This window comes from Ochotona curzoniae, unplaced genomic scaffold (assembly GCF_017591425.1).
Source record: "Ochotona curzoniae isolate NIBS_2020 unplaced genomic scaffold, NIBS_Ocur_1.0 contig_4105, whole genome shotgun sequence".
In the NCBI taxonomy this organism is placed as follows: Eukaryota; Metazoa; Chordata; class Mammalia; order Lagomorpha; family Ochotonidae; genus Ochotona; species Ochotona curzoniae.
Genome location: NW_024466129.1, coordinates 10,152,101 through 10,160,626, shown reverse-complemented (window position 1 = coordinate 10,160,626; position 8,526 = coordinate 10,152,101).

Below are 8,526 nucleotides of genomic sequence, written 5' to 3'. Positions count from 1 at the left end.
TTGCACTCAGTCCTATACTGTACCTTTATTCCTTCGGCTGTGAATCCAACCTAACCACAGTCAGGATGCACCTGTGTCTCGCCTGGGACCAGGAAGGAGGAGGCATCATGATGATCACACGTAAATTAAATTCCATGTGGAAGCACCATAAAAGCATCAGGAAACTTCATGCATGCTAAGTTTGCTTATTTGATGAAGGCACCACCTGATCCCTCAAGAAAGAGCCTGCTTGTGGAGTGACCATGCTTGGGGAAAGCACTGCAACTAGAGCTTCTTTCTGGCTACTCTCCCTTCCCTCCTGAAGGCAGCTCTGACCCACTCCAGATAAGCATTTCTCTGAGTCAGGCGGTCTTACCTCATACATGAGTGTATGTCCAGTCTATTTCTCTCTCCATTCCCACTTGTGAATTATATTATGTCTCCAGTTTGAATTTTTATCCATGCAGTTGAGATTAAGGTGCATAGACCCAGAACAGTGCTGTTGAAACAATAATGGATGCCATAGGACCCCTGTTGACTGCTCGTGAAGTTTGCTTGTATCTTTCTGTTCTGTCTGTGTATAATCTAGATGACGGTACTGGGTTTACTCAAATCTTTGAGATGAAGGATTTGGCAGGCCCGGCTTGTGACAGGCAGCTATGGCTGCAGGATCACTTTGTGTCTCATGAGCAGGACTCAGCAGAACCCCAGGAGTTGCTTATCAACAGGTACACAGCTGCAGATCAAATGGCATTCTTAGAATCTTAGGACATTGCTCGAGATGCTCCCATCACATCTTTTCTTAGCAACAATCTTCTAATGCCATAGGACCTTCCAGGTAGCATGGCCACATGGCTAGGGTGTTTGTGCCAGATCCTGGACATGCTATATGGTTCTTTCCTGCTCTGTGCCCTACAGAGACTTGGTAGTTGGAGAATAACTTGCAGGTACAGGGTATGCCACCTACAGAGCACAAGAAAATCCGTGAGTCACTGCACTTACTTCTTTGTGTCATTGCATACTTCTCTTACATTTAAATGTTTGGCATGTCTTTGGAAATTGAACCAAAAACATTCCCAAGGTGGCACGTACAGGAGTCTTTCTATGGTGTATACTTCGCCCTCTGAAACTCACCTGTGTCATCAGACCTCTGGTGTGCTAGTAGATTCCTGCTCCTCTTGTCTTCAGAGTAGAATGTCTTCAAACAACGGGTTAAGGCAATCGTCTGCAGGATGTACAGGCAGTGCGGACTACTCTGCTTGCATCATGGCAGACGCAACAGAGAGTGAACGCAGTTCTGGGGCAGACCTGCCTGTGTTACTCGATGCTGTTCATTCTGTGTGCATTTAAATGATTTCCATATTGATGGCCGCATACCATGCGCTGGAGGCTGTTCTCACCCGCTCTGGCAAAGGCATTACGTGTGGTCCAACATTAGCAGTAAAATCCTACTCTTTGGTTAGGTCTGTGGTAGTTCAATGGCAGTTTTCAGGAGATCCGAGGAACATCACCCTTGAGACACATCTTTTATATCTTTAGCGGAAGCACTGATTTTCAGCACTGTCACTCAAAAATGATACTGATTTTTTTTTAACCTACCACTCGTCCATAGTTGAGTATTGGACATTTCAGATTCTTCCACTCAACATTCCACAAAGGGAAAGCAAAATTGGTCTAATTACACATCGATGGACATGAACATAGCCAGCAGATGGCCCAGAGTACTGAGTGCCAGGATTCCATTCATTACCTCTCCCCTACCCGCCCCCCTACTTGAATGACTGTGTTCAGTAACAGTCATAGTGTTAGGCATACTCTGATCTTGGATGTTTAATCACCTGCGAAAATGGCTACAGAACCCTTTGGGACATGTTGGGGGAAGAATCCTTGCTGTATAGGGTTAAAAATGCCTTCTCTTGGAGACTTAGCCCTTGCTTCCATGGGCCCTTCATCTGAAAACTGGTTCAGGTGTAGACATTGGGAGAATGTCAGTACAGTTGTGACTGAAGAAATGCTTTCAGCCACCTTGGGTGTCTTGTACTAGGACAGCTTGCGTAGAGACTTGCCTCATCTATTCCGTCGTGGTCACCCCTCCGGGACCTGTGACCCTTAATGTCTGTCACTATAGTTTCAGCATTTGTATTACACTCAGTGTAGGTCATCACCTTTTCAAGCTCCTGAGAGCCGCAAGGGTAGCCCAGTCTTCTGGACGTGACAACACAACTAATGCTTTCCTTCTCCAACCTCAGGTTCTGAGCCTGCCTTGGATCCAGTACCTTCAGGATCCAGTACCTACACATGTGCAGATCCTCCAGGCAGCTTTTCCAGCTGGGCCAGCAAGAGGTCCACTTCCTCCACACTCAGGGATTTGGCTATAGTTATTGATCTGGTGGCATGACGTGTGGTACAAGTGGACGAGAAGAGTTTATTGAGGATGTGGTACAAGCAGAGGAGAAGAGAGATTCTGTGTGTTTCCCAGCTGTTTTAACTTCACACTTCACTTTTTAAAGTGAATCCTTTTTTGAAAGCAATCCTTTAGGGTTGCTTATTCACCTTCAGCCTTTCATGCTTTCTCTACTGCCTCTGTAGCACCCAATAAAAAGCCATTGAGTTTTATGATCCTTATAATTGCTACATCTCCTGAACTGTCCAAGTGCCTGAGTTATTATGCAATGGTTCCATCTACGGATGCACCATCCCAGTTCATGCCAGTGTTAAGCTTTGCTAACGCATCCCCAGAGCAGACCAGGGCAAGCAACATTTCACTCAGTCTGATGGTGGGTTCTTCGTGGTTCTCTGCTCCAGCTGGCCAGCTGGTGACTCAACCCTGAAATCTCATTTACAGTCTCACAGCCACACTTTGATTGCATTGGGTTCCTGAGGAAACAGACATGACACGGCAGTTGGTGTGCAGGAGCGTGAGGAGCCTCTTTGTGGATGCAAGAGGAGTTTATGGATACAAGAGGTTGTGGGCAGCCTCTTTCAGGACGTTAAGGGAAGAGATTTGGGCAGAGAGAGAAGCTGAACCATGGCACAGTGGCACCAGAAGTTTCAGGTCTCCTGGAACCCTAAGCTGGCTAGGAGCTTCAGAGTTTTCCTAATGAAGGCCTGGCTGGACCTCCACACTGCTGTATTCAGCAGACGGTGACTGCAACAGAAGAGTCTGCCTTGCAACAGCAGCTCCGTCAGCTGCAGGCGGCTCTGGGGACGGTGAGCCTTCAGGACTCAGAACTCCTGCAGGCTGGGAGCTGAACGCCTGCTAGGAAGGCGTCTGTGTTGTGGACCACTGTGTTTACTGCACTCTTTCTCTGCCACCTCCTCAAGAGGCCGGAAGTCACAGAGGTCATTGGTCACATTTATCTGTTTCCACATTCACTTCAGTCTCCTTATAATAAACATGCCTTAGTTTAAGATTAGTCCTGTTTCTTACCACTTGTGCCATCTTTGCTGATTGTCCCTTCTATTAAATGTGAATAATGATGGAAATTTAGTGTTTTTGAAGAATGAGATGTGTACAGTATCTATAACCTGGTAAGAGCAATTCAATATAAACTATTCTCATATGTGTTTGTATATTCTGCTTCATTTCTGTACTTTGCTGAAGCACAGTTGAGCCTTGGAGTCTTGTCTCCCAGCAGTCCTATTGGCTGCTTTCTCATCTTTTCTGTCCTGCCACCCCTCTTTGTTCTCTACAAGAACTTTCCTCTGAAATGAATGCATCTGGACCTCTCTACGGGACTAGATTTTGACAAGCAATTTGGGATTCACGATGGCTAGAGAAGCAAAGTCGGATTTAGAATTCATCTGAATGTCAGGTTTGGCGACTTGCAGTGTGGCGCTCTCGCCTCAGGCTCTGCTGCTTCTCCTCGTCCCCATCTGGGGACAGCTCCTCTTGCATCCGGCACTTATTGCATCTATTTCCGATGAGACCCTGGGGAACCAGAGAGAAGCTGTTGCAAGTGGTTGAGAGGCAACGAGGGGGCAAAGACACCTGACAACCAAGCATTCAGACACCACTTCCTTCGCCTGGTGTGATGGTAAAGGACACAGCTTTTAGATAATGCAAAAGCAATCAGTTTTCAGACTTGGGAGAGGCAGTTGGCATCTGCTAACTTTGCCCTTTGGGGAGAGTCGATTCCCTTTCTTCTTGTAACTGTAGGAACAGTCAAATTTTCCAGCCTCAGCAGAAGATATTTGGCAGAATCAATTTATTTTCACTGGTTTTTCCACCAGGATCTTAGCAAGAAGATCCCTCTAGGAATTTCCTAATGGATGTTAAATCATGATTTGGAGAGTTAAAGAGACTAATTAGGTCATTTAGTAAATATACTGTAGCATGCCGTGTGGGCTGATGCTGATAACCATATTTGGAAACCTGCAGGGAGACAGATAAAAGTGGCTAATATTGAAGATGTTGTGTTCTTCTTCCATGCAAGGAGAATGGAAAAGATGTTGGGTATTGGTAGCAAAAATAAAGTTCCTCTCTGTCAGTTATCTTTAAAATAGGACAGACTCAGCTCTAACTTCCCTAATTCACAGTGGACCACTTGTCAAAACCGGCTGAATGTCCAAATTAACTTGAAAGTTAATCCACCCCTGCCCCAAAGGCCTATAAGAACCAGATCACAACAAGTCTACATAATAAATTCTTTGTGTCAGGAAATGTGAGTTAAATTGTTTTAAAGCAATAATGTTTAGGGAAGTAAAAGAGGGAAAGGCTTCCTAGTGAGAGCTATTTTCTGAACAAAATTAAATATTATAAAACCATATTATTAAATTCTGTCAAAAAGATATTAATCTTGTTACATTGGCATGGAAGCCTTTGTTCTCTATAATTATGGATCACTGTAAACTTAACCTTTTCTGTTATCTTGCAGCTAACATATAACATAGGATTGGAAAGAGTGCACAACTGGAAAAAAAAAGTACAAGAGTGGATTTTTGAACCATTCTGAGTTAGGGTGTAACCAAAACCTTCTCCATAATGTTGTAAGATTTCTGACTGAAGATATTTTTGGAAACCACAGTTGAGGCAAGCACATGGTCATACACAAACAGGCATACTTATGTGCATATACATTCATTCTATATTTTCTTCTCTTTTCATCTGAACATTGTTCAGAGTCCATGATAAGAGAATCTGCTTCTGAAGAACAGACGGACAGAGGCAGCTGAGTACGTCCTGTTTTTCTCTCTTGATATGAAGTAAACCCTCCTTATGTAAGCATACGAGGGAAACCTGCCATAGCACAGGCTACTAAGTTCCACAATGTCATCAGCATTCACAACTTTTTGAAAAAGACTGAGTAGCTATAGGCTCGCTGCAGTTACTACAAGCCATTCATAGTACTAGCTACTGTTAACCCTTCTAACAAACTTATAAAGCATGTTCTTTTACCGTGCCCTGTGACAGAGGTTGGTCTGAGTCTAGCTCCAGCGGTCGCACTCACTGCCACTGCCACTCCACTGAGTGACAGTGGCCACAGCGCTCATGCATTCCTGCCAGTACTGAGCACCTTGGCCGGAGTCTAGCAACAGGTCAGATTTAAATCAATCCACCTTTTTCCCTGTTTCAAACCAAGGCTCTTTTTGTTAAGTCTCCCTGCTCTTCTCTCATCATTGCCCCTCTGTGCCCCTTAATGCTTTTGCTTTATTATTTCTCAGCTTTTCTTTCTCCAAAAGGTTCTGATGGCAACACTATCATCACAAACTGAAAACAAAAAATCCATCTTCTGCTGGTGATTACAAATCTAAGCATTCTAACCAGTTCTTCGACATTTATTCTCAAGAGAAGCATAACGTCTAAGATATCAAAGGGACACAGAGGCTGTTTAAAAGGTCACTTTAACCACAGATGACTCCCTGCTGAAAAATGCGGAGTGAATTAGCTTCCTATCGCTGCTGTAACAAATTGCCACACATTCGGTGGCTTTAAAAGCAACACACACTTACTTTCTGACTGTCCTGGAGCTCACAGTTCCAGACTGGTGTGGCAGGGCTGGTGCCCAGTGGAGGCTTGTTTGGAGAAGGTAAGGGACCAGCTTCTTGAACGCACTTACACTCTGGCTGGTGACCTCTTCCAGGCCCCGCTCTTCTCTGTGCTTCTAGACATGCACTGATGATGACTGACTAGCTCCCCATGCGCCTTATGCATATTAACATCATCATTCATTTTGTGTGCAAAGTGATTATTAAAACAAGGTAACACAACAATTTATTATAACACCTGGGCACCCTTACTGTGCAACTACTGTTTACAAGGGCCTAAACCTGGTGGGAGCATAGCATTAACTTAAAGTCTCCTTGGACTCAGAGTACAGTTTATGGTACAGGATTTTTTTTTTTTTACAAATTTAATTAGTTTTATGTATTTGAAAATCAGAGAGACAGAGAAAAGGGGAGAACGTCAGAAACAGATAGATTGAGAACTTTCACCTGCTAGTTTATTCCCAAATGCCCACAACTTTGAGGGCCAGGCAAGGCTGAAGCCAGGATCCGGGAACTCAACCCACGTCTTCCATGTCAGAAGCAGGGTCCCAGGCATTTGAGAAGCCACCTGTTGCTTCCCAGGATGTATGTTAGCAGGAACCTAGAACCAGAAGCACAGCCCTGACCTCAAGCCCTCCCTCTTATATGAGATGCAAGAGGCTTCCTAATCACTCCGCCAAATACCCACCCCTGGGACACACGTTGTTGTTGTTGCTTCACTAATAACAATAATAATAATAATAATAATAATAATGAAGTTTCAAGTGCTGAATTCCATATTTGGCTATACTTTCTCCTGTAGGAACTTGAATAGGTCCCAAGCCTACTCTGACCACAAGCAGTATCTGCTTCATTAATGCCTTTTCTGAGGTTCAGTATCCATTTTCCAAGGAGGAAGTTTGAACAGAAAATTATGGGGATGCCATTACCACATATCAGAACATTTGCCTTTGTTCAACTGAGTAAGAATCACACAACAAAGAAATGTCCTAACTTCTGGCAGATTTGTTTCCTCATCTGTCCAATGGGTGTGTTGATGAGAACTGCTCCATCTTCATAGTTAGGGTATTCAAAGGCTAACGTGGTGAAAAGCAGAAGCAGTTGCAGCCTCAGAAGCACCAGTCCCCAAGACGCGAGCATCCTGTCTCTCTCCTGACAGCTCCCAGGGGGTTGCTGCAGTGGATCTTCCTTCTTTCGCTGCAGGGCCACCCTAAAACTATCACCCCTCCAGGTAGACTTTCCTGGAGACTGTGTTTATTGTCCCCGGATGAGTGCCCATTTTGTGGTAAGTGCTCGAATGAGTAAGGGTTGACCAAGAGAAGATAGAGTGGTGTGGCAAGGTAACAAGAGAGTCTGGTAGATGTCTACCACGTGAAAATTTAGCACTCCAAAACCATCTACTAAATCCTTCCCTGTTACATTGTCTTTAGAAAAATGTTTCTTATGCATTTGAGGCTAAAGAGCAAAAATAAACATGGGCATATTAATTCACAGCAGGAAGGCAGAGCCTGTGAGGTGTGAAAGATGAAAGGCTGTACTTTCTCCTCCCCATCCCCCACTCGCCTTTTATCCTGAAGTTAACACCTTCAGGAAGCTGACTTACAGAGATGCTGATATTTAAGAAATCAACCAGAGGCCTGTCATTACGCAACTTGTGTTTACATGGATGTTGCTGAGATCAAATCATGCCCTTCAAAACATCCCAACACCACGGTGTTAGAGTCAAGAGCAGCCAACTTAGTTTAAGTGAGTTCTAAAGCACATCTTACATGCCCTCAGAGGCGTACGTAGCTGGTAATCAGCTCTCTTCGAGGGGAAACCCCTGTTTTATAGCCTGTATGGATGCACATGGTGAAACTACTCCAGTATTTTTAATTGTGGGGTCTCATGAGCCCACGGGAGCCTGCAGCAGCACACCATTGTATACTATGGGCATGTTGAAATCATTTTGATATTGAGATAGTCTAAAGCACAAATAATTTTTTACTCCATTTACTCAACAGATCCAACACCCTCCTTATCCTCAGGGAAGACCGAAGGGAATGTGAAAAAAAAAATCCTCCAATGGCCTCTGGGCTCTGACTTGTGGTAAGTGTACTAAACACTGTCTAGGCACCAAGTACTGTGGTAAGCTTGCAATCTATCCTGAATACACAGATCCTTGTTCTGTGGGGCTTAGCTCCTAGTAGCTTGAGCTACATATCCTTGTAAGAATATTTAGGTCTGTGTAACAAGGAAACAGAAAGGAATAGTGGAGAAGTATAGCAATCATGATGATAAAAAGGTGTGTTAGGTTCATCAAAAGGGTGATGCATTTACGAAATATCTTCTCAACTCTAGGAAACAGCCAGATTTTTCATCATGTAGTTCATTCCAAAACTAAATTGAGTTAGTGTAATAAACATGTTGGTATAGTGGACTAAAACATGACTTACAAGAGTCAAAATGTAAGCGATAAAAACCATGCATGTGGCTCCTGAAGCTGTTTGAGAAACACATGCCAGCCTTCGTCCTCTGAGCAGATACAGATGTTATCTGTGACGTCCGCAAGGAGCTACA